At 49.9% G+C, this 25,000-nt stretch overlaps 1 protein-coding gene across 1 annotated transcript in view; it reads left to right on the forward strand.

The window, feature by feature from the left end:
* Positions 1-25,000, forward strand: part of LOC132836292 (protein cornichon homolog 2-like) — a 77,394-nt gene that overhangs the window by 22,232 nt on the left and 30,162 nt on the right. The gene's annotated exons all lie outside the window — the stretch shown is intronic.

Consider the following 25,000-nt stretch of genomic DNA (forward strand, 5'->3'; position numbering starts at 1 on the left):
GTGAGAGAGAGTGTGTGATAGAGAGAGAGAGAGAGTGGTATGTGTGTGTGATAGTGTGTGTGAGAGAGAGAGTGTGTGTGAGAGAGAGAGTGTGAGAGCGAGAGAGTGTGAGGGAAAGAGTGAGAGTGAGAGAGTGTGAGAGTGTGTGAGAGAGTGTGTGAGAGAGAAAGTGTGTGTGAGAGAGAGAGAGCGTGTGAGAGAGAGAGTGTGTGAGAGAGTGTATGACAGAGAGAGAGAGTGACAGAGATAGAGTGAGTGACAGAAAGAGAGAGACAGTGTGAGACAGAGAATGTGAGAGAGAGTGTGAGAGAGTGCGACAGAGACAGAGTGTATGAGAGAGAGAGACTGTGTGAGAGAGAGTCTGTGCAAGAGAGAGAGATTGAGAGAGAGTGTGTGAGAGAGAGTGTGTGTGTGTTGAGAGAGAGTGTGTGACAGAGAAGTGTGTAACAGAGAGAGAGTGTGACAGAGAGAGTGTGTGACAGAGAGAGAGAGTGTGAGAAAGAGAGAGTGTGTGTGAGAAAGAGAGTGTGTGAGACAGAATGTGAGAGAGAGTGAGAGAGTGTGACAGAGAGAGTGTGCAAGAGAGAGTGTGAGAGAGAGAGAGTGTGTGAGAGAGAGTGTGAGAGAGAGTGTGAGAGAGAGAGTGTGAGAGAGAGAGTGTATGACAGAGAAGTGTGTGACAGAGAGAGAGAGTGTGAGAAAGAGTGTGTGTGACAAAGAGAGAGTGTGACAGAGAAAATGTGACAGAGAGAGAGTGTGACAGAGAGAGAGTGTGACAGAGAGAGTGTGAGAGAGAGAGAGTGTGTGAGAGAGAGAGCGTGTGAGAGAGAGAGTCTGTGTGAGAGAGAGAGATTGAGAGTATGGGAGAGTGTGAGAGTGTGTGAGAGAGAGTGTGTGAGATAGAGAGTGTGAGAGAGCGAGTCTGTAAGAGAGAGAGTGAGAGAGAGTGTGAGACAGTGCGTGAGAGTGAGAGAGAGAGAGCGAACGTGTGAGAGCAAGAGAGTGTGTGTGAAGACAGAGAGTGAGAGAGTGTGTGTGAGAGAGAGAGTGTGAGAGAGAGAGAGAGTGTGAGAAGAGAGTGTGTGTGAGAAAGAGAGGTGTGAGAGAGAGAATGTGATAGTGTGAGAGAGAGAGTGTGACAGCAAGAGAGTGTGTGACAGAGAGAGAGTGTGACAGAGAGAGAATGAGAGAGAGAGTGTAAGAGAGAGTGTGAGAGAGAGAGTGTGAGAGAGAGAGAGTGGGTGTGAGAAAGAGAGTGTGTGAGAGAGAATGTGAGAGAGTGAGAGAGTGTGACAAAGAGAGAGTGTGACAGAGAAAGTGTGACAGAGAGTGTGACAGAGAGAGAGTGTGACAGAGAGATTGTGAGAGAGAGAGAGCATGTGAGAGATTGAGTCGGTGTGAGAGAGAGAGATTGAGAGTATGGGAGAGTGTGAGAGTGTGTGAGAGAGAGTGTGTGAGATAGAGAGTGTGAGAGAGCGAGTCTGTAAGAGAGAGAGTGAGAGAGAGTGTGAGAGAGACAGTGCGTGAGAGAGAGAGAGAGCGAGCGTGTGAGAGCGAGAGAGTGTGTGTGAAGACAGAGAGTGAGAGAGTGTGTGTGAGAGAGAGAGAGAGAGCGTGTGAGAGCGAGAGAGTGTGTTAGAGAGAGTGTGTGAGAGTGAGAAAGTGAGTGTGAGAGAGAGAGTGTGAGAGAGTGAGAGTGTGACAGAGAGTGTGTGACAGAGAGAGAGAGTGTGAGAAAGAGAGTGTGTGTGAGAGAGAGAGTGTGAGAGAGAGAATGTGAGAGTGTGACAGCGAGAGAGTGTGTGACAGCGAGAGAGTGTGTGACAGAGAGAGTGTGAGAGAGAGAATGAGAGAGTGTGAGAGAGAGAGCGTGAGAGAGTGTGTGAGAGAGCGAGTGTGTGAGGACGAGAGAGTGTGAGGGCGAGAAAGTGTGAGGGCAAGAGAGTGAGAGAGAGAGTATGAGAGAGAGAGTGTGTGAGAGAGAGTGTGAGAGAGAGAGAGAGCGAATTTGTGAGAGAAAGATTGAGTGTGTGAGGGCGAGAGATTGTGAGGGCAATAGTGTGAGAGAGAGTGTGTGTGAGAGAGAGAGAGTGTGAGAGAGAGAGTGTGCAAGAGAGTGTGTGAGAGAGAGTGTGTGTCTGTGAGAGAGATAGTGTAAGGCCTAGAGAATGTGAGGGAGAGAGTGAGAGTGTGAGAGTGAGAGAGTGTAAGAGAGAGAGTGAGAGTGTGTGTGCGAGAGAGTGTGTGTGAGAGGAAGTTTGAGAGAGAGAGTGTGAGTGTGTGTGAGAGAGAGAGAGAGAGTGAGAGAAAGAGTGTGTGAGAGAGAGCGTACGAGAGAGAGTGTGTGTGAGAGAGTGTGTGAGAGACAGCGTATGAGAGAGAGTGTGTGTGAGAGAGAGAGACAGTGTGTGTAAGAGAGTGCGAGAGAGAGAGTGTGAGAGAGAGAGAATGTGAGATAGAGAGCGCAAGCGTGTGAGAGAGAGAGAGTGTGTGAGAGCGTATGAGAGAGAGTGTGTGAGAGAGAGAGACAGTGTGTGTGAGAGAGTGTGAGAGAGAATGTGAGAGAGAAAGAGTGTAAGAGAGAGAGAGATTGTGTGAGAGAAAGAGTGTGTGAGAGAGAGTGTGAGAGAGAGTGTGTGAGAGAGAGCGCGAGTGTGTGAGAGAGTGAGTGTGCGAGGGCGAGAGGGTGTGAGGGCGAGAGAGTGAGAGAGAGAGTATGAGAGAGAGAGTGTGAGAGAGAGAGTGTGAGGGTGAGTGTGTGAGAGAGAGTGTGTGAGAGACTGAGAGAGAGAGCGAGAGTGAGAGAGAGTGTGTGAGAGAGAGTGTGAGAGAGAGTGTGAGAGAGAGAGAGAGCGAGTGTGTGTGAGAGAGTGAGTGTGTGTGAGAGAGAGAGAGAGTATGGGAGCGAACGTGTGAGAGAGAGAGAATGTGAGATAGAGTGCGCGAGAGTGTGAGAGAGAGAGTGTGTGAGAGAGAGTGTGAGATAGAGAGTGTGAGAGAGAGAGTGAGTCTGAGAGAGAGTGTGAGAGAGAGTGTGAGAGAGAGGGAGAGAGTGAGAGAGAGAGTGAGAGTGAGTGTGAGAGAGAGTGTGTGTGAGAGTGTGTGTGTGAGAGTGTGTGTGTGAGAGTGTGTGTGTGAGAGTGTGAGTGAGAGTGTGAGTGAGAGTGTGAGAGTGTGAGAGAGTGTGAGAAAGAGAGAGTGTAAGGGAGAAAGAGAGAGAGTGTGTGAGAGAAAGTGTGTGTGAGAGAGAGAGAGTGTGAGTGAGAGTGTGTGAAAGAGAGAGCGAGTGTGTGAGAGCGAGAGAGTGTGAGAGAGAGAATGTGTGAGAGAGAGCATATGAGAGAGAGTGTGTGTGAGAGTGTGTGTGAGAGAGAGTGTGGTGAGAGAGAGTGTGTGAGAGAGAGTGTGTGAGAGAGTGTGAGCGAGAGAGAGTCTGTGAGAGAAAGAGTGTGTGAGGGCGAGAAAGTGTGAGGGCAAGAGAGCGAGAGAGAGAGTATGAGAGAGAGATTGTGAGAGAGAGAGAATGTGAGATAGAGAGCACTAACGTGTGAGAGAGAGAGTGTGTGAGAGTGAGTGAGAGTGTGAGAGAGAGTGTGAGAGTGTGAGAGTGAGAGAGAGTGTGTGTGAGAGAGAGAAGTGAGAGAGAGAGAGTGTGAGAGAGTGTGTGAGAGAGAGAGTGTGTGAGAGAGAGAGTGTGAGAGAGAGAGCGAGCGTGTGAGAGAGAGAGTGTGAGAGAGAGAGCGAGCGTGTGAGAGAGAGTGTGTGAGAGAGTGAGAGTGTGAGGGAGAGTGTGAGAGAGAGGGAGCGAGTGAGAGAGAGAGTGAGAGTGAGTGTGAGAGAGAGAGTGTGAGAGAGAGAGCGAGCGTGTGAGAGAGAGTGTGAGAGAGTGAGAGTGTGAGAGTGAGAGTGAGAGTGAAAGAGTGTGACAGAGACAGTGTGTGACAGAGACAGTGTGCAAGAGAGAGTGTGCGAGAGAGAGTGTGCGAGTGTGCGAGAGAGAGTGTGCGAGAGAGAGTGAGTGAGAGAGGGTGAGTGAGAGAGGGTGAGTGAGAGAGAGTGTGAGAGAGAGAATGTGTGTGCGAGAGAGTCTGAGAGCGAGAGAGTGAGTGTAAGAGAGAGAGTGTGAGAGAGAGCGTGTGAGAGAGAGAGTGTTTGTGAGAAAGAGAGAGTGTGTCAGAGAGAGTGTATGACAGAAAAGTGTGTGACAGAGAGAGAGTGTGACAGAGAGAGAGAGTGTGTGAGAGAGAGGGTGTGTGTGAGAGAGATAGTGTAAGGCCAAGAGAGTGTGAGGGAGAGAGTGAGAGTGTGAGAGTGTGTGTGAGAGAGAGTTTGAGAGAGAGAGTGTGTGTGAGAGAGAGTATGACAGAGAGAGAGAGTGTGTGAGAGAGAGGGTGTGTGTGAGAGAGATAGTGTAAGGCCAAGAGAGTGTGAGGGAGAGAGTGAGAGTGTGAGAGTGAGAGAGTGTGTGTGAGAGAGAGTTTGAGAGAGAGAGTGTGTGTGAGAGAGAGTGTGACAGAGAGAGAGAGTGTGTGAGAGAGAGGGTGTGTGTGAGAGAGATAGTGTAAGGCCAAGAGAGTGTGAGGGAGAGAGTGAGAGTGTGAGAGTGAGAGAGTGTGTGTGTGAGAGAGATTGAAAGAGAGAGTGTGTGTGTGTGAGAGAGGGAGAGAGAGAGAGAGTGTGAGAGAGACAGAATGAGAGAGAGAGAGACCATGAGACAGAGTGTGAGAGGGGGAGTGTGTGAGAGAGAGTGTGTGTGAGAGAGAGAGAGTGTGAGGGAGAATGTGTGTGAGAGAGAGTGTGTGTGAGAGAGAGTGTGTGATAGAGAGAGTGTGTGATGGAGTGAGAGTGAGTGTGAGAGTGTGAGAGAGAGTGTAAGGACGAGAGAGTGTGAGAGCGAAAGAGTGTGAGAGCGAGAGAGTGGGTGTGAGTGAGAGAGTGAGTGTGAGAGTGTGAGAGTGTGAGAGAGTGAGTGTGAGAGTGTGAGAGAGTTTGTGAGAAAGAGAGTGTTTGTGAGCAAGAGAGAGCGTGTGAGAGAGCGCGTGAGAGAGCGTGTGAAAGAGTGTGTGTGAGAGAGAGCGCCTGAGAGACAGCGTGTGAGAGAGAGAGAGTGAGAGAGAGTGTGTGTGAGAGTGTGACAGAGAGAGTGTGTGACAGAGAAAGTGAGTGTGTGAGAGAGAGTGTGACAGAGAAAGTGTGACAGAGAGAGTGTGACAGAGAGAGAGTGTGTGACAAAGAGAGAGAGAGAGTGTGAGAGAGAGAGTGTGAGAGAGAAAAAGTGTAAGAGAGAGTGAGAGAGAGAGAGTGTGAGAGAGTGTGTGTGAGAGATAGAGTGAGTGTGTGTGAGAGAGACAGAATGTGAGAGAGAGAGAGAGAGAGACCATGAGAGAGTGTGAGAGAGGGAGTGTGTGAGAGAGAGAGAGAGTGTAAGGGCGAGAGAGTGTGAGGGAGAGAGTGAGAATGTGAGAGCGAGAGAGTGTGTGAGAGAGAGAGAGTGTGTGAGAGCGAGAGAGTGAGTCTGAGAGAGTGTGTGAGAGAGAGAGTTTGTGAGAGAGAGAGAGTGTTTGTGAGAAAGAGAGAGCGTGTGAGAGATCGTGTAAGAAAGCGCGTGAAAGAGAGAGTGTGAGAGAGAGCGCGTGAGAGAGAGCATGTGAGAGAGAGAGAGAGAGTGTGAGAGAGAGAGTGTGAAAGAGAGAGCGTGTGAGAGAGAGAGAGAGTTTGAGAGAGAGAGTGTGAGTGTGTATGTGTGAGAGAGAGAGTGTGAGAGAGAGTGTGAGAGACAGTGTGTGAGAGTGTGAGGGAGAGAGTGTGTGAGAGATAGTGTGTGAGAGAGAGCATGTGAGAGAGAGTGCGTGTGAGAGAGAGAGTGTTTGTGATTAAGAGAGAGTGTGAGAGAGAGAGAGTGTGTGTGGGAGAGAGAGTGTGTGACAGAGAAGTGTGTGACAGAGAGAGAGTGTGACAGAGAGAGAGAGAGTGTGTGAGAAAGACAGTGTGAGAGAGAGAGAGTGTGAGAGAGAAAAAGTGTAAGAGAGAGAGAGTGAGAGAGAGAGTGAGAGAGACAGAATGTGAGAGAGAGAGACCATGAGAGAGTGTGAGAGTGGGAGAGTTTGAGAGAGAGTGTGTGTGAGAAAGAGAGTGTGTGAGAGAGAGAGTGAGAGAGAGTGTGTGTGAGAGAGAGAGAGCGAGAGAGAGAGAGAGAGTGAGTGTGAGAGAGAGACCATGAGAGAGTGTGAGAGAGGGAGAGTTTGAGAGAGAGTGTGTGTTAGAGAGAAAGTGTGTGAGAGAGAGAGTGAAAGAGAGTGTGTGTGAGAGAGAGAGAGAGAGAGAGAGAGAGAGTGAGTGTGAGAGAGAGACCATGAGAGAGTGTGAGAGAGGGAGAGTTTGAGAGAGAGTGTGTGTTAGAGAGAAAGTGTGTGAGAGAGAGAGTGAGTGAGAGAGAGAGAGAGAGAGAGAGACTGTGTGTGTGTGTGTGTGAGAGAGTGTGTGTGTGAGAGAGTGAGATAGTGTAAGGCTGACAGAGAGTGAGGGAGAGAGTGAGAGTGTGAGAATGAGAGTGTGTGTGTGTGAGAGAGAGAGAGTGTGTGAGAGAGAGTTTGAGAGAGAGAGTGAGTGTGTGTGTGAGAGAGAGAGTGTGTGAGAGAGTTTGTGAGAGAGAGTGTGTGAGAGAGAGAGTGTGAGAGAGAGAGTGTGAGAGAGAGAGTGTGAGAGAGAGGAGTGTGAGAGAGAGGGAGAGAGTGAGTGAGAGAGAGAGAGTGTGTGAGAGCGTGTGAGAGAGAGCATGTGAGAGACAGAGAGAGAGAGAGTGAGATAGAGAGTGTGAGAGAGAGAGTGTATGAGAGAGAGAGAGAGATAGAGTGAGTGTGAGAGAGACAGAATGTGAGAGAGAGAGACCATGAGAGAGAGTGTGAGAGAGGGAGTGTGTGTGAGAGAGAGAGAGTGTGAGGGAGAATGTGTGTGAGAGAGAGCGTGTGTGAGAGAGAGTGTGTGATAGAGAGAGAGAGAGAGTGTATGTGTGTGTGATAGTGTGTGTGAGAGAGAGAGTGTGTGTGAGAGAGAGAGTGTGAGAGCGAGAGAGTGTGAGGGAAAGAGTGAGAGTGAGAGAGTGTGAGAGTGTGAGAGAGAGTGTGTGAGAGAGAAAGTGTGTGTGTGAGAGAGAGAGCGTGTGTGAGAGAGAGTGTATGACAGAGAGAGAGAGTGACAGAGATAGAGTGAGTGACAGAAAGAGAGAGACAGTGTGAGACAGAGAATGTGAGAGAGAGTGTGAGAGAGTGCGACAGAGACAGAGTGTATGAGAGAGAGAGACTGTGTGAGAGAGAGTCTGTGCAAGAGAGAGAGATTGAGAGAGAGTGTGTGAGAGAGAGTGTGTGTGTGTGAGAGAGAGTGTGTGACAGAGAAGTGTGTGACAGAGAGAGAGTGTGACAGAGAGAGTGTGTGACAGAGAGAGAGAGTGTGAGAAAGAGAGAGTGTGTGTGAGAAAGAGAGTGTGTGAGACAGAATGTGAGAGAGAGTGAGAGAGTGTGACAGAGAGAGTGTGCAAGAGAGAGTGTGAGAGAGAGAGAGTGTGTGAGAGAGAGTGTGAGAGAGAGTGTGAGAGAGAGAGTGTGAGAGAGAGAGTGTATGACAGAGAAGTGTGTGACAGAGAGAGAGAGTGTGAGAAAGAGTGTGTGTGACAAAGAGAGAGTGTGACAGAGAAAGTGTGACAGAGAGAGAGTGTGACAGAGAGAGAGTGTGACAGAGAGAGTGTGAGAGAGAGAGAGTGTGTGAGAGAGAGAGCGTGTGAGAGAGAGAGTCTGTGTGAGAGAGAGAGATTGAGAGTATGGGAGAGTGTGAGAGTGTGTGAGAGAGAGTGTGTGAGATAGAGAGTGTGAGAGAGCGAGTCTGTAAGAGAGAGAGTGAGAGAGAGTGTGAGACAGTGCGTGAGAGTGAGAGAGAGAGAGCGAGCGTATGAGAGCAAGAGAGTGTGTGTGAAGACAGAGAGTGAGAGAGTGTGTGTGAGAGAGAGAGTGTGACAGAGAGAGAGAGTGTGAGAAAGAGAGTGTGTGTGAGAAAGAGAGTGTGAGAGAGAGAATGTGAGAGTGTGAGAGAGAGAGTGTGACAGCAAGAGAGTGTGTGACAGAGAGAGAGTGTGACAGAGAGAGAATGAGAGAGAGAGTGTAAGAGAGAGAGTGTGAAAGAGAGAGTGTGAGAGAGAGAGAGTGGGTGTGAGAAAGAGAGTGTGTGAGAGAGAATGTGAGAGAGTGAGAGAGTGTGACAAAGAGAGAGTGTGACAGAGAAAGTGTGACAGAGAGTGTGACAGAGAGAGAGTGTGACAGAGAGATTGTGAGAGAGAGAGAGCATGTGAGAGAGAGAGTCGGTGTGAGAGAGAGAGATTGAGAGTATGGGAGAGTGTGAGAGTGTGTGAGAGAGAGTGTGTGAGATAGAGAGTGTGAGAGAGCGAGTCTGTAAGAGAGAGAGTGAGAGAGAGTGTGAGAGAGACAGTGCGTGAGAGAGAGAGAGAGCGAGCGTGTGAGAGCGAGAGAGTGTGTGTGAAGACAGAGAGTGAGAGAGTGTGTGTGAGAGAGAGAGAGAGAGCGTGTGAGAGCGAGAGAGTGTGTTAGAGAGAGTGTGTGAGAGTGAGAAAGTGAGTGTGAGAGAGAGAGTGTGAGAGAGTGAGAGTGTGACAGAGAGTGTGTGACAGAGAGAGAGAGTGTGAGAAAGAGAGTGTGTGTGAGAGAGAGAGTGTGAGAGAGAGAATGTGAGAGTGTGACAGCGAGAGAGTGTGTGACAGCGAGAGAGTGTGTGACAGAGAGAGTGTGAGAGAGAGAATGAGAGAGTGTGAGAGAGAGAGCGTGAGAGAGTGTGTGAGAGAGCGAGTGTGTGAGGACGAGAGAGTGTGAGGGCGAGAAAGTGTGAGGGCAAGAGAGTGAGAGAGAGAGTATGAGAGAGAGAGTGTGTGAGAGAGAGTGTGAGAGAAAGTGTGAGAGAGAGTGTGAGAGAGAGAGAGAGCGAATTTGTGAGAGAAAGATTGAGTGTGTGAGGGCGAGAGATTGTGAGGGCAATAGTGTGAGAGAGAGTGTGTGTGAGAGAGAGAGAGTGTGAGAGAGAGAGTGTGCAAGAGAGTGTGTGAGAGAGAGTGTGTGTCTGTGAGAGAGATAGTGTAAGGCCTAGAGAATGTGAGGGAGAGAGTGAGAGTGTGAGAGTGAGAGAGTGTAAGAGAGAGAGTGAGAGTGTGTGTGCGAGAGAGTGTGTGTGAGAGGAGGTTTGAGAGAGAGAGTGTGAGTGTGTGTGAGAGAGAGAGAGAGTGAGAGAGTGTGTGAGAGAGAGCGTACGAGAGAGAGTGTGTGTGAGAGAGTGTGTGAGAGACAGCGTATGAGAGAGAGTGTGTGTGAGAGAGAGAGGCAGTGTGTGTAAGAGAGTGCGAGAAAGAGAGTGTGAGAGAGAGAGAATGTGAGATAGAGAGCGCAAGCGTGTGAGAGAGAGAGAGTGTGTGAGAGCGTATGAGAGAGAGTGTGTGAGAGAGAGAGACAGTGTGTGTGAGAGAGTGTGAGAGAGAATGTGAGAGAGAAAGAGTGTAAGAGAGAGAGAGATTGTGTGAGAGAAAGAGTGTGTGAGAGAGAGTGTGAGAGAGAGTGTGTGAGAGAGAGCGCGAGTGTGTGAGAGAGTGAGTGTGCGAGGGCGAGAGGGTGTGAGGGCGAGAGAGTGAGAGAGAGAGTATGAGAGAGAGAGTGTGAGAGAGAGAGTGTGAGGGTGAGTGTGTGAGAGAGAGTGTGTGAGAGACTGAGAGAGAGAGCGAGAGTGAGAGAGAGTGTGTGAGAGAGAGTGTGAGAGAGAGTGTGAGAGAGAGAGAGCGAGTGTGTGTGAGAGAGTGAGTGTGTGTGAGAGAGAGAGAGTATGGGAGCGAACGTGTGAGAGAGAGAGAATGTGAGATAGAGTGCGCGAGAGTGTGAGAGAGAGAGTGTGTGAGAGAGAGTGTGAGATAGAGAGTGTGAGAGAGAGAGTGAGTCTGAGAGAGAGTGTGAGAGAGAGTGTGAGAGAGAGGGAGAGAGTGAGAGAGAGAGTGAGAGTGAGTGTGAGAGAGTGTGTGTGAGAGTGTGTGTGTGAGAGTGTGTGTGTGAGAGTGTGTGTGTGAGAGTGTGAGTGAGAGTGTGAGTGAGAGTGTGAGAGTGTGAGAGAGTGTGAGAAAGAGAGAGTGTAAGGGAGAAAGAGAGAGAGTGTGTGAGAGAAAGTGTGTGTGAGAGAGAGAGAGTGTGAGTGAGAGTGTGTGAAAGAGAGAGCGAGTGTGTGAGAGCGAGAGAGTGTGAGAGAATGTGTGAGAGAGAGCATATGAGAGAGAGTGTGTGTGAGAGTGTGTGTGAGAGAGAGTGTGTGAGAGAGAGTGTGTGAGAGAGAGTGTGTGAGAGAGTGTGAGCGAGAGAGAGTCTGTGAGAGAAAGAGTGTGTGAGGGCGAGAAAGTGTGAGGGCAAGAGAGCGAGAGAGAGAGTATGAGAGAGAGATTGTGAGAGAGAGAGAATGTGAGATAGAGAGCACTAACGTGTGAGAGAGAGAGTGTGTGAGAGTGAGTGAGAGTGTGAGAGAGAGTGTGAGAGTGTGAGAGTGAGAGAGAGTGTGTGTGAGAGAGAGAGTGTGAGAGAGAGAGAGTGTGAGAGAGTGTGTGAGAGAGAGAGTGTGTGAGAGAGAGAGTGTGAGAGAGAGAGCGAGCGTGTGAGAGAGAGAGTGTGAGAGAGAGAGCGAGCGTGTGAGAGAGAGTGTGTGAGAGAGTGAGAGTGTGAGGGAGAGTGTGAGAGAGAGGGAGCGAGTGAGAGAGAGAGTGAGAGTGAGTGTGAGAGAGAGAGTGTGAGAGAGAGAGCGAGCGTGTGAGAGAGAGTGTGAGAGAGTGAGAGTGTGAGAGTGAGAGTGAGAGTGAAAGAGTGTGACAGAGACAGTGTGTGACAGAGACAGTGTGCAAGAGAGAGTGTGCGAGAGAGAGTGTGCGAGTGTGCGAGAGAGAGTGTGCGAGAGAGAGTGAGTGAGAGAGGGTGAGTGAGAGAGGGTGAGTGAGAGAGAGTGTGAGAGAGAGAATGTGTGTGCGAGAGAGTCTGAGAGCGAGAGAGTGAGTGTAAGAGAGAGAGTGTGAGAGAGAGCGTGTGAGAGAGAGAGTGTTTGTGAGAAAGAGAGAGTGTGTCAGAGAGAGTGTATGACAGAAAAGTGTGTGACAGAGAGAGAGTGTGACAGAGAGAGAGAGTGTGTGAGAGAGAGGGTGTGTGTGAGAGAGATAGTGTAAGGCCAAGAGAGTGTGAGGGAGAGAGTGAGAGTGTGAGAGTGTGTGTGAGAGAGAGTTTGAGAGAGAGAGTGTGTGTGAGAGAGAGTATGACAGAGAGAGAGAGTGTGTGAGAGAGAGGGTGTGTGTGAGAGAGATAGTGTAAGGCCAAGAGAGTGTGAGGGAGAGAGTGAGAGTGTGAGAGTGAGAGAGTGTGTGTGAGAGAGAGTTTGAGAGAGAGAGTGTGTGTGAGAGAGAGTGTGACAGAGAGAGAGAGTGTGTGAGAGAGAGGGTGTGTGTGAGAGAGATAGTGTAAGGCCAAGAGAGTGTGAGGGAGAGAGTGAGAGTGTGAGAGTGAGAGAGTGTGTGTGTGAGAGAGATTGAAAGAGAGAGTGTGTGTGTGTGAGAGAGGGAGAGAGAGAGAGTGTGAGAGAGACAGAATGAGAGAGAGAGAGACCATGAGACAGAGTGTGAGAGGGGGAGTGTGTGAGAGAGAGTGTGTGTGAGAGAGAGAGAGTGTGAGGGAGAATGTGTGTGAGAGAGAGTGTGTGTGAGAGAGAGTGTGTGATAGAGAGAGTGTGTGATGGAGTGAGAGTGAGTGTGAGAGTGTGAGAGAGAGTGTAAGGACGAGAGAGTGTGAGAGCGAAAGAGTGTGAGAGCGAGAGAGTGGGTGTGAGTGAGAGAGTGAGTGTGAGAGTGTGAGAGTGTGAGAGAGTGAGTGTGAGAGTGTGAGAGAGTTTGTGAGAAAGAGAGTGTTTGTGAGAAAGAGAGAGCGTGTGAGAGAGCGCGTGAGAGAGCGTGTGAAAGAGTGTGTGTGAGAGAGAGCGCCTGAGAGACAGCGTGTGAGAGAGAGAGTGAGAGAGAGTGTGTGTGAGAGTGTGACAGAGAGAGTGTGTGACAGAGAAAGTGAGTGTGTGAGAGAGAGTGTGACAGAGAAATTGTGACAGAGAGAGTGTGACAGAGAGAGAGTGTGTGACAAAGAGAGAGAGAGAGTGTGAGAGAGAGAGTGTGAGAGAGAAAAAGTGTAAGAGAGAGTGAGAGAGAGAGAGTGTGAGAGAGTGTGTGTGAGAGATAGAGTGAGTGTGTGTGAGAGAGACAGAATGTGAGAGAGAGAGAGAGAGAGACCATGAGAGAGTGTGAGAGAGGGAGTGTGTGAGAGAGAGAGAGAGTGTAAGGGAGAATGTGTGTGAGAGAGTGTGTGTGTGAGAGAGAGTGTGTAATAGAGAGAGTGTGTGTATGTGTCTGTGTGTGTGTGTGTGTGAGAGAGAGAGAGTGTAAGGGCGAGAGAGTGTGAGGGAGAGAGTGAGATTGTGAGAGCGAGAGAGTGTGTGAGAGAGAGAGAGTGTGTGAGAGCGAGAGAGTGAGTCTGAGAGAGTGTGTGAGAGAGAGAGTTTGTGAGAGAGAGAGAGTGTTTGTGAGAAAGAGAGAGCGTGTGAGAGATCGTGTAAGAAAGCGCGTGAAAGAGAGAGTGTGAGAGAGAGCGCGTGAGAGAGAGCATGTGAGAGAGAGAGAGAGAGTGTGAGAGAGAGAGTGTGAAAGAGAGAGCGTGTGAGAGAGAGAGAGAGTTTGAGAGAGAGAGTGTGAGTGTGTATGTGTGAGAGAGAGAGTGTGAGAGAGAGTGTGAGAGACAGTGTGTGAGAGTGTGAGGGAGAGAGTGTGTGAGAGATAGTGTGTGAGAGAGAGCATGTGAGAGAGAGTGCGTGTGAGAGAGAGAGTGTTTGTGATTAAGAGAGAGTGTGAGAGAGAGAGAGTGTGTGTGGGAGAGAGAGTGTGTGACAGAGAAGTGTGTGACAGAGAGAGAGTGTGACAGAGAGAGAGAGAGTGTGTGAGAAAGACAGTGTGAGAGAGAGAGAGTGTGAGAGAGAAAAAGTGTAAGAGAGAGAGAGTGAGAGAGAGAGTGAGAGAGACAGAATGTGAGAGAGAGAGACCATGAGAGAGTGTGAGAGTGGGAGAGTTTGAGAGAGAGTGTGTGTGAGAAAGAGAGTGTGTGAGAGAGAGAGTGAGAGAGAGTGTGTGTGAGAGAGAGAGAGCGAGAGAGAGAGAGAGAGTGAGTGTGAGAGAGAGACCATGAGAGAGTGTGAGAGAGGGAGAGTTTGAGAGAGAGTGTGTGTTAGAGAGAAAGTGTGTGAGAGAGAGAGTGAAAGAGAGTGTGTGTGAGAGAGAGAGAGAGAGAGAGAGAGAGAGAGAGTGAGTGTGAGAGAGAGACCATGAGAGAGTGTGAGAGAGGGAGAGTTTGAGAGAGAGTGTGTGTTAGAGAGAAAGTGTGTGAGAGAGAGAGTGAGTGAGAGAGAGAGAGAGAGAGAGAGACTGTGTGTGTGTGTGTGTGAGAGAGTGTGTGTGTGAGAGAGTGAGATAGTGTAAGGCTGACAGAGAGTGAGGGAGAGAGTGAGAGTGTGAGAATGAGAGTGTGTGTGTGTGAGAGAGAGAGAGTGTGTGAGAGAGAGTTTGAGAGAGAGAGTGAGTGTGTGTGTGAGAGAGAGAGTGTGTGAGAGAGTTTGTGAGAGAGAGTGTGTGAGAGAGAGAGTGTGAGAGAGAGAGTGTGAGAGAGAGAGTGTGAGAGAGAGTGTGAGAGAGAGGGAGAGAGTGAGTGAGAGAGAGAGAGTGTGTGAGAGCGTGTGAGAGAGAGCATGTGAGAGACAGAGAGAGAGAGAGTGAGATAGAGAGTGTGAGAGAGAGAGTGTATATGAGAGAGAGAGAGATAGAGTGAGTGTGAGAGAGACAGAATGTGAGAGAGAGAGACCATGAGAGAGAGTGTGAGAGAGGGAGTGTGTGTGAGAGAGAGAGAGTGTGAGGGAGAATGTGTGTGAGAGAGAGCGTGTGTGAGAGAGAGTGTGTGATAGAGAGAGAGAGAGAGTGTATGTGTGTGTGATAGTGTGTGTGAGAGAGAGTGTGTGTGAGAGAGAGAGTGTGAGAGCGAGAGAGTGTGAGGGAAAGAGTGAGAGTGAGAGAGTGTGAGAGTGTGAGAGAGAGTGTGTGAGAGAGAAAGTGTGTGTGAGAGAGAGAGAGCGTGTGAGAGAGAGAGTGTGTGAGAGAGAGTGTATGACAGAGAGAGAGAGTGACAGAGATAGAGTGAGTGACAGAAAGAGAGAGACAGTGTGAGACAGAGAATGTGAGAGAGAGTGTGAGAGAGTGCGACAGAGACAGAGTGTATGAGAGAGAGAGACTGTGTGAGAGAGAGTCTGTGCAAGAGAGAGAGATTGAGAGAGAGTGTGTGAGAGAGAGTGTGTGTGTGTGAGAGAGAGTGTGTGACAGAGAAGTGTGTGACAGAGAGAGAGTGTGACAGAGAGAGTGTGTGACAGAGAGAGAGAGTGTGAGAAAGAGAGAGTGTGTGTGAGAAAGAGAGTGTGTGAGACAGAATGTGAGAGAGAGTGAGAGAGTGTGACAGAGAGAGTGTGCAAGAGAGAGTGTGAGAGAGAGAGAGTGTGTGAGAGAGAGTGTGAGAGAGAGTGTGAGAGAGAGAGTGTGAGAGAGAGAGTGTATGACAGAGAAGTGTGTGACAGAGAGAGAGAGTGTGAGAAAGAGTGTGTGTGACAAAGAGAGAGTGTGACAGAGAAAATGTGACAGAGAGAGAGTGTGACAGAGAGAGAGTGTGACAGAGAGAGTGTGAGAGAGAGAGAGTGTGTGAGAGAGAGAGCGTGTGAGAGAGAGAGTCTGTGTGAGAGAGAGAGATTGAGAGTATGGGAGAGTGTGAGAGTGTGTGAGAGAGAGTGTGTGAGATAGAGAGTGTGAGAGAGCGAGTCTGTAAGAGAGAGAGTGAGAGAGAGTGTGAGACAGTGCGTGAGAGTGAGAGAGAGAGAGCGAGCGTATGAGAGCAAGAGAGTGTGTGTGAAGACAGAAAGTGAGAGAGTGTGTGTGAGAGAGAGAGTGTGACAGAGAGAGAGAGTGTGAGAAAGAGAGTGTGTGTGAGAAAGAGAGTGTGAGAGAGAGAATGTGAGAGTGTGAGAGAGAGAGTGTGACAGCAAGAGAGTGTGTGACAGAGAGAGAGTGTGACAGAGAGAGAATGAGAGAGAGAGTGTAAGAGAGAGAGTGTGAAAGAGAGAGTGTGAGAGAGAGAGAGTGGGTGTGAGAAAGAGAGTGTGTGAGAGAGAATGTGAGAGAGTGAGAGAGTGTGACAAAGAGAGAGTGTGACAGAGAAAGTGTGACAGAGAGTGTGACAGAGAGAGAGTGTGACAGAGAGATTGTGAGAGAGAGAGAGCATGTGAGAGATTGAGTCGGTGTGAGAGAGAGAGATTGAGAGTATGGGAGAGTGTGAGAGTGTGTGAGAGAGAGTGTGTGAGATAGAGAGTGTGAGAGAGCGAGTCTGTAAGAGAGAGAGTGAGAGAGAGTGTGAGAGAGACAGTGCGTGAGAGAGAGAGAGAGCGAGCGTGTGAGAGCGAGAGAGTGTGTGTGAAGACAGAGAGTGAGAGAGTGTGTGTGTGAGAGAGAGAGAGAGCGTGTGAGAGCGAGAGAGTGTGTTAGAGAGAGTGTGTGAGAGTGAGAAATTGAGTGTGAGAGAGAGAGTGTGAGAGAGTGAGAGTGTGACAGAGAGTGTGTGACAGAGAGAGAGAGTGTGAGAGAGAGAATGTGAGAGTGTGACAGCGAGAGAGTGTGTGACAGCGAGAGAGTGTGTGACAGAGAGAGTGTGAGAGAGAGAATGAGAGAGTGTGAGAGAGAGAGCGTGAGAGAGTGTGTGAGAGAGCGAGTGTGTGAGGACGAGAGAGTGTGAGGGCGAGAAAGTGTGAGGGCAAGAGAGTGAGAGAGAGAGTATGAGAGAGAGAGTGTGTGAGAGAGAGTGTGAGAGAAAGTGTGAGAGAGAGTGTGAGAGAGAGAGAGAGCGAATTTGTGAGAGAAAGATTGAGTGTGTGAGGGCGAGAGATTGTGAGGGCAATAGTGTGAGAGAGAGTGTGTGTGAGAGAGAGAGAGTGTGAGAGAGAGAGTGTGCAAGAGAGTGTGTGAGAGAGAGTGTGTGTCTGTGAGAGAGATAGTGTAAGGCCTAGAGAATGTGAGGGAGAGAGTGAGAGTGTGAGAGTGAGAGAGTGTAAGAGAGAGAGTGAGAGTGTGTGTGCGAGAGAGTGTGTGTGAGAGGAAGTTTGAGAGAGAGAGTGTGAGTGTGTGTGAGAGAGAGAGAGAGAGTGAGAGAAAGAGTGTGTGAGAGAGAGAGAATGTGAGATAGAGAGCGCAAACGTGTGAGAGAGAGAGAGTGTGTGAGAGCGTATGAGAGAGAGTGTGTGAGAGAGAGAGACAGTGTGTGTGAGAGAGTGTGAGAGAGAATGTGAGAGAGAAAGAGTGTAAGAGAGAGAGAGATTGTGTGAGAGAAAGAGTGTGTGAGAGAGAGTGTGAGAGAGAGTGTGTGAGAGAGAGCGCGAGTGTGTGAGAGAGTGAGTGTGCGAGGGCGAGAGGGTGTGAGGGCGAGAGAGTGAGAGAGAGAGTATGAGAGAGAGAGTGTGAGAGAGAGAGTGTGAGGGTGAGTGTGTGAGAGAGAGTGTGTGAGAGACTGAGAGAGAGAGCGAGAGTGAGAGAGTGTGTGAGAGAGAGTGTGAGAGAGAGTGTGAGAGAGAGAGAGCGAGTGTGTGTGAGAGAGTGAGTGTGTGTGAGAGAGAGAGAGAGTATGGGAGCGAACGTGTGAGAGAGAGAGAATGTGAGATAGAGTGCGCGAGAGTGTGAGAGAGAGAGTGTGTGAGAGAGAGTGTGAGATAGAGAGTGTGAGAGAGAGAGTGAGTCTGAGAGAGAGTGTGAGAGAGAGTGTGAGAGAGAGGGAGAGAGTGAGAGAGAGAGTGAGAGTGATGTGAGAGAGAGTGTGTGTGAGAGTGTGTGTGTGAGAGTGTGTGTGTGAGAGTGTGTGTGTGAGAGTGTGAGTGAGAGTGTGAGTGAGAGTGTGAGAGTGTGAGAGAGTGTGAGAAAGAGAGAGTGTAAGGGAGAAAGAGAGAGAGTGTGTGAGAGAAAGTGTGTGTGAGAGAGAGAGAGTGTGAGTGAGAGTGTGTGAAAGAGAGAGCGAGTGTGTGAGAGCGAGAGAGTGTGAGAGAGAGAATGTGTGAGAGAGAGCATATGAGAGAGAGTGTGTGTGAGAGTGTGTGTGAGAGAGAGTGTGTGAGAGAGAGTGTGTGAGAGAGAGTGTGTGAGAGAGTGTGAGCGAGAGAGAGTCTGTGAGAGAAAGAGTGTGTGAGGGCGAGAAAGTGTGAGGGCAAGAGAGCGAGAGAGAGAGTATGAGAGAGAGATTGTGAGAGAGAGAGAATGTGAGATAGAGAGCACTAACGTGTGAGAGAGAGAGTGTGTGAGAGTGAGTGAGAGTGTGAGAGAGAGTGTGAGAGTGTGAGAGTGAGAGAGAGTGTGTGTGAGAGAGAGAGTGTGAGAGAGAGAGAGTGTGAGAGAGTGTGTGAGAGAGAGAGTGTGTGATAGAGAGAGTGTGAGAGAGAGAGCGAGCGTGTGAGAGAGAGAGTGTGAGAGAGAGAGCGAGCGTGTGAGAGAGAGTGTGTGAGAGAGTGAGAGTGTGAGGGAGAGTGTGAGAGAGAGGGAGCGAGTGAGAGAGAGAGTGAGAGTGAGTGTGAGAGAGAGAGTGTGAGAGAGAGAGCGAGCGTGTGAGAGAGAGTGTAAGAGAGTGAGAGTGTGAGAGTGAGAGTGAGAGTGAAAGAGTGTGACAGAGACAGTGTGTGACAGAGACAGTGTGCAAGAGAGAGTGTGCGAGAGAGAGTGTGCGAGTGTGCGAGAGAGAGTGTGCGAGAGAGAGTGAGTGAGAGAGGGTGAGTGAGAGAGGGTGAGTGAGAGAGAGTGTGAGAGAGAGAATGTGTGAGATAGAGAGTGTGAGAGAGCGAGTCTGTAAGAGAGAGAGTGAGAGAGAGTGTGAGACAGTGCGTGAGAGTGAGAGAGAGAGAGCGAGCGTATGAGAGCAAGAGAGTGTGTGTGAAGACAGAGAGTGAGAGAGTGTGTGTGAGAGAGAGAGTGTGACAGAGAGAGAGAGTGTGAGAAAGAGAGTGTGTGTGAGAAAGAGAGTGTGAGAGAGAGAATGTGAGAGTGTGAGAGAGAGAGTGTGACAGCAAGAGAGTGTGTGACAGAGAGAGAGTGTGACAGAGAGAGAATGAGAGAGAGAGTGTAAGAGAGAGAGTGTGAAAGAGAGAGTGTGAGAGAGAGAGAGTGGGTGTGAGAAAGAGAGTGTGTGAGAGAGAATGTGAGAGAGTGAGAGAGTGTGACAAAGAGAGAGTGTGACAGAGAAAGTGTGACAGAGAGTGTGACAGAGAGAGAGTGTGACAGAGAGATTGTGAGAGAGAGAGAGCATGTGAGAGAGAGAGTCGGTGTGAGAGAGAGAGATTGAGAGTATGGGAGAGTGTGAGAGTGTGTGAGAGAGAGTGTGTGAGATAGAGAGTGTGAGAGAGCGAGTCTGTAAGAGAGAGAGTGAGAGAGAGTGTGAGAGAGACAGTGCGTGAGAGAGAGAGAGAGCGAGCGTGTGAGAGCGAGAGAGTGTGTGTGAAGACAGAGAGTGAGAGAGTGTGTGTGAGAGAGAGAGAGAGAGCGTGTGAGAGCGAGAGAGTGTGTTAGAGAGAGTGTGTGAGAGTGAGAAAGTGAGTGTGAGAGAGAGAGTGTGAGAGAGTGAGAGTGTGACAGAGAGTGTGTGACAGAGAGAGAGAGAGTGTGAGAAAGAGAGTGTGTGTGAGAGAGAGAGTGTGAGAGAGAGAATGTGAGAGTGTGACAGCGAGAGAGTGTGTGACAGTGAGAGAGTGTGTGACAGAGAGAGTGTGAGAGAGAGAATGAGAGAGTGTGAGAGAGAGAGCGTGAGAGAGTGTGTGAGAGAGCGAGTGTGTGAGGACGAGAGAGTGTGAGGGCGAGAAAGTGTGAGGGCAAGAGAGTGAGAGAGAGAGTATGAGAGAGAGAGTGTGTGAGAGAGAGTGTGAGAGAAAGTGTGAGAGAGAGTGTGAGAGAGAGAGAGAGCGAATTTGTGAGAGAAAGATTGAGTGTGTGAGGGCGAGAGATTGTGAGGGCAATAGTGTGAGAGAGAGTGTGTGTGAGAGAGAGAGAGTGTGAGAGAGAGAGTGTGCAAGAGAGTGTGTGAGAGAGAGTGTGTGTCTGTGAGAGAGATAGTGTAAGGCCTAGAGAATGTGAGGGAGAGAGTGAGAGTGTGAGAGTGAGAGAGTGTAAGAGAGAGAGTGAGAGTGTGTGTGCGAGAGAGTGTGTGTGAGAGGAAGTTTGAGAGAGAGAGTGTGAGTGTGTGTGAGAGAGAGAGAGAGAGTGAGAGAAAGAGTGTGTGAGAGAGAGCGTACGAGAGAGAGTGTGTGTGAGAGAGTGTGTGAGAGACAGCGTATGAGAGAGAGTGTGTGTGAGAGAGAGAGACAGTGTGTGTAAGAGAGTGCGAGAGAGAGAGTGTGAGAGAGAGAGAATGTGAGATAGAGAGCGCAAGCGTGTGAGAGAGAGAGAGTGTGTGAGAGCGTATGAGAGAGAGTGTGTGAGAGAGAGAGACAGTGTGTGTGAGAGAGTGTGAGAGAGAATGTGAGAGAGAAAGAGTGTAAGAGAGAGAGAGATTGTGTGAGAGAAAGAGTGTGTGAGAGAGAGTGTGAGAGAGAGTGTGTGAGAGAGAGCGCGAGTGTGTGAGAGAGTGAGTGTGCGAGGGCGAGAGGGTGTGAGGGCGAGAGAGTGAGAGAGAGAGTATGAGAGAGAGAGTGTGAGAGAGAGAGTGTGAGGGTGAGTGTGTGAGAGAGAGTGTGTGAGAGACTGAGAGAGAGAGCGAGAGTGAGAGAGAGTGTGTGAGAGAGAGTGTGAGAGAGAGTGTGAGAGAGAGAGAGCGAGTGTGTGTGAGAGAGTGAGTGTGTGTGAGAGAGAGAGAGTATGGGAGCGAACGTGTGAGAGAGAGAGAATGTGAGATAGAGTGCGCGAGAGTGTGAGAGAGAGAGTGTGTGAGAGAGAGTGTGAGATAGAGAGTGTGAGAGAGAGAGTGAGTCTGAGAGAGAGTGTGAGAGAGAGTGTGAGAGAGAGGGAGAGAGTGAGAGAGAGAGTGAGAGTGAGTGTGAGAGAGAGTGTGTGTGAGAGTGTGTGTGTGAGAGTGTGTGTGTGAGAGTGTGAGTGAGAGTGTGAGTGAGAGTGTGAGAGTGTGAGAGAGTGTGAGAAAGAGAGAGTGTAAGGGAGAAAGAGAGAGAGTGTGTGAGAGAAAGTGTGTGTGAGAGAGAGAGAGTGTGAGTGAGAGTGTGTGAAAGAGAGAGCGAGTGTGTGAGAGCGAGAGAGTGTGAGAGAGAGAATGTGTGAGAGAGAGCATATGAGAGAGAGTGTGTGTGAGAGTGTGTGTGAGAGAGAGTGTGTGAGAGAGAGTGTGTGAGAGAGAGTGTGTGAGAGAGAGTGTGTGAGAGAGTGTGAGCGAGAGAGAGTCTGTGAGAGAAAGAGTGTGTGAGGGCGAGAAAGTGTGAGGGCAAGAGAGCGAGAGAGAGAGTATGAGAGAGAGATTGTGAGAGAGAGAGAATGTGAGATAGAGAGCACTAACGTGTGAGAGAGAGAGTGTGTGAGAGTGAGTGAGAGTGTGAGAGAGAGTGTGAGAGTGTGAGAGTGAGAGAGAGTGTGTGTGAGAGAGAGAGTGTGAGAGAGAGAGAGTGTGAGAGAGTGTGTGAGAGAGAGAGTGTGTGAGAGAGAGAGAGTGTGAGAGAGAGAGCGAGCGTGTGAGAGAGAGAGTGTGAGAGAGGGAGAGAGCGTGTGAGAGAGAGTGTGTGAGAGAGTGAGAGTGTGAGGGAGAGTGTGAGAGAGAGGGAGCGAGTGAGAGAGAGAGTGAGAGTGAGTGTGAGAGAGAGAGTGTGAGAGAGAGAGCGAGCGTGTGAGAGAGAGTGTGAGAGAGTGAGAGTGTGAGAGTGAGAGTGAGAGTGAAAGAGTGTGACAGAGACAGTGTGTGACAGAGACAGTGTGCAAGAGAGAGTGTGCGAGAGAGAGTGTGCGAGTGTGCGAGAGAGAGTGTGCGAGAGAGAGTGAGTGAGAGAGGGTGAGTGAGAGAGGGTGAGTGAGAGAGAGTGTGAGAGAGAGAATGTGTGTGCGAGAGAGTCTGAGAGCGAGAGAGTGAGTGTAAGAGAGAGAGTGTGAGAGAGAGCGTGTGAGAGAGAGAGTGTTTGTGAGAAAGAGAGAGTGTGTCAGAGAGAGTGTATGACAGAAAAGTGTGTGACAGAGAGAGAGTGTGACAGAGAGAGAGAGTGTGTGAGAGAGAGGGTGTGTGTGAGAGAGATAGTGTAAGGCCAAGAGAGTGTGAGGGAGAGAGTGAGAGTGTGAGAGTGTGTGTGAGAGAGAGTTTGAGAGAGAGAGTGTGTGTGAGAGAGAGTATGACAGAGAGAGAGAGTGTGTGAGAGAGAGGGTGTGTGTGAGAGAGATAGTGTAAGGCCAAGAGAGTGTGAGGGAGAGAGTGAGAGTGTGAGAGTGAGAGAGTGTGTGTGAGAGAGAGTTTGAGAGAGAGAGTGTGTGTGAGAGAGAGTGTGACAGAGAGAGAGAGTGTGTGAGAGAGAGGGTGTGTGTGAGAGAGATAGTGTAAGGCCAAGAGAGTGTGAGGGAGAGAGTGAGAGTGTGAGAGTGAGAGAGTGTGAGAGAGAGAGATTGAAAGAGAGAGTGTGTGTGTGAGAGAGGGAGAGAGAGTGAGAGAGAGAGAGTCTGAGAGAGAGAGAATGTGTGAGAGAGAGCGTATGAGAGAGAGTCTGTGTGAGAGAGAGACAGTGTGTGTGAGAGAGTGTGTGAGAGAGAGAGCGTGTAAGAGAGAGAGAGAGAGTGTGTGAGAGAAAGAGTGTGTGAGAGAGAGGGTGTGAGAAAGAGTGTGTGAGAGAGAGCGTGAGTGTGTGAGAGAGAGAGCGAGTGTGTGAGAGCGAGAGCGAGTGTGTGAGGGCGAGAGAGTGTGAGGGCGAGAGAGTGAGAGAGAGAGTGTGTAAGAGAGAGAGTGTGAGAGAAAGAGTGTGTGAGAGAGAGGGTGTGAGAAAGAGTGTGTGAGAGAGAGCGCGAGTGTGTGAGAGAGAGCGAGTGTGTGAGGGCGAGAGAGTGTGAGAGAGAGCGAGAGTGTGAGAGAGAGTGCGAGAGTGAGTGTGAGAGTGTCAGAGAGAGTGTGAGAGAGAGTGTGAGAGAGAGAGTGTGTGAGAGAAAGAGTGTGTGAGAGAGAGGGTGTGAGAAAGAGTGTGTGAGAGAGAGCGCGAGTGTGTGAGAGAGAGCGAGTGTGTGAGAGCGAGAGCGAGTGTGTGAGGGCGAGAGAGTGTGAGGGCGAGAGAGTGAGAGAGAGCGTGTGTAAGAGAGAGAGTGTGATAGAAAGAGTGTGTGAGAGAGAGGGTGTGAGAAAGAGTGTGTGAGAGAGAGCGCGAGTGTGTGAGAGAGAGCGAGTGTGTGAGGGCGAGAGAGTGTGAGGGCGAAAGAGTGTGAGAGTGAGAGAGTGTGTGAGAGAGAGCGTATGAGGGAGACTGTGTGTGAGAGAGTGTGAGAGAGAGCGAGAGTGTGAGAGAGAGTGCGAGAGTGAGTGTGAGAGTGTCAGAGAGAGTGTGAGAGAGAGTGTGAGAGAGAGAGTGTGTGAGAGAAAGAGTGTGTGAGAGAGAGAGTGTGTGAGAGAGAGAGTGTGTGAGAGAGAGAGCGAGTGTGTAAGAGAGAGCGAGTGTGTGAGGGCAAGAGAGTGTGAGGGCAAGAGAGTGAGAGAGAGAATATGAGAGAGCGTGTGAGAGAGAGAGAATGAGAGATAGAGAGCGCGAGCGTGTGAGAGAGAGAGTGTGAGAGAGAGAGAGTGTGAGAGAGAGTGTGAGAGAGAGTGAGCCTGAGAGAGAGTGTGAGAGAGAGTGTGAGAGTGACAGAGAGAGTGTTAGAGAGAGAGTGTGTAAAAGAGAGAGTGTGTGTGAGAGAGAGTGTGAGAGAGAGAGCGAGTGTGTGAGAGGGAGAGCGAGTTTGTGAGAGAGAGATTGAGTGTGTGAGGGCGAGGAGTTGTGAGGGCAAGAGAGTGTGAGGGCAAGAGTGTGAGAGAAAGAGTGTGAGAGAGAGAGTGTGAGAGAGAGTGAGAGAGTGTGTGAGAGAGAGAGTGTGAGAGAGAGAGTGTGAGAGAGAGAGTGTGTGAGAGAGAGTGTGTGAGAGAGAGAGTGTGAGAGAGAGAGTGTGTGAGAGAGAGAGAGAGTGTGTGAGAGAGTGTGAGAGAGAGAGTGTTAGAGAGTGTGCAAGAGAGAGTGTGTGAGAGAGAGTTTGTGAGAGAGAGAGTGAGTGTGAGAGAGAGTGTGAGAGAGAGAGTGTGAGAGAGAGAGTGTGTGAGAGAGAGAGAGTGTGTGAGAGAGAGAGTGTGAGAGAGAGAGTGTGAGAGAGAGAGAGTGTAAGAGAGAGAGAGAGAGTGTGTGAGAGAAAGAGTGTGTGAGAGAGAGGGTGTGAGAAAGAGTGTGTGAGAGAGAGCGCGAGTGTGTGAGAGAGAGAGCGAGTGTGTGAGAGCGAGAGCGAGTGTGTGAGGGCGAGAGAGTGTGAGGGCGAGAGAGTGAGAGAGAGTGTGTGTAAGAGAGAGAGAGAGAGAGTGTGAGAGAAAGAGTGTGTGAGAGAGAGGGTGTGAGAAAGAGTGTGTGAGAGAGAGCGCGAGTGTGTGAGAGAGAGCGAGTGTGTGAGGGCGAGAGAGTGTGAGGGCGAGAGAGTGAGAGAGAGAGTGTGTAAGAGAGAGAGAGAGCGAGCGTGTGAGAGAGAGTGTGTGAGAGAGTGAGAGAGTGTGAGGGAGAGTGTGAGAGAGAGGGAGCGAGTGAGAGAGAGAGTGAGAGTGAGTGTGAGAGAGAGTGTGAGAGAGAGAGCGAGCGTGTGAGAGAGAGTGTGAGAGAGTGAGAGTGTGAGAGTGAGAGTGAGAGTGAAAGAGTGTGACAGAGACAGTGTGTGACAGAGACAGTGTGCAAGAGAGAGTGAGTGAGAGAGGGTGAGTGAGAGAGGGTGAGTGAGAGAGAGTGCGAGAGAGAGTGAGTGAGAGAGGGTGAGTGAGAGAGGGTGAGTGAGAGAGAGTGTGAGAGAGAGAATGTGTGTGCGAGAGAGTCTGAGAGCGAGAGAGTGAGTGTAAGAGAGAGAGTGTGAGAGAGAGCGTGTGAGAGAGAGAGTGTTTGTGAGAAAGAGAGAGTGTGTCAGAGAGAGTGTATGACAGAAAAGTGTGTGACAGAGAGAGAGTGTGACAGAGAGAGAGAGTGTGTGAGAGAGAGGGTGTGTGTGAGAGAGATAGTGTAAGGCCAAGAGAGTGTGAGGGAGAGAGTGAGAGTGTGAGAGTGTGTGTGAGAGAGAGTTTGAGAGAGAGAGTGTGTGTGAGAGAGAGTGTGACAGAGAGAGAGAGTGTGTGAGAGAGAGGGTGTGTGTGAGAGAGATAGTGTAAGGCCAAGAGAGTGTGAGGGAGAGAGTGAGAGTGTGAGAGTGAGAGAGTGTGTGTGAGAGAGAGTTTGAGAGAGAGAGTGTGTGTGAGAGAGAGTGTGACAGAGAGAGAGAGTGTGTGAGAGAGAGGGTGTGTGTGAGAGAGATAGTGTAAGGCCAAGAGAGTGTGAGGGAGAGAGTGAGAGTGTGAGAGTGAGAGAGTGTGTGTGAGAGAGAGTTTGAGAGAGAGAGTGTGTGTGAGAGAGTGTGTGTGTGTGAGAGAGATTGAAAGAGAGAGTGTGTGTGTGTGAGAGAGGGAGAGAGAGAGAGTCTGAGAGAGAGAGAATGTGTGAGAGAGAGCGTATGAGAGAGAGTCTGTGTGAGAGAGAGACAGTGTGTGTGAGAGAGTGTGTGAGAGAGAGAGAGTGTAAGAGAGAGAGAGAGAGTGTGTGAGAGAAAGAGTGTGTGAGAGAGAGTGTGTGAGAAAGAGTGTGTGAGAGAGAGCGCGAGTGTGTGAGAGAGAGAGCGAGTGTGTGAGAGCGAGAGCGA

The sequence above is a fragment of the Hemiscyllium ocellatum genome, chromosome 46 (assembly GCF_020745735.1).
Source record: "Hemiscyllium ocellatum isolate sHemOce1 chromosome 46, sHemOce1.pat.X.cur, whole genome shotgun sequence".
In the NCBI taxonomy this organism is placed as follows: Eukaryota; Metazoa; Chordata; class Chondrichthyes; order Orectolobiformes; family Hemiscylliidae; genus Hemiscyllium; species Hemiscyllium ocellatum.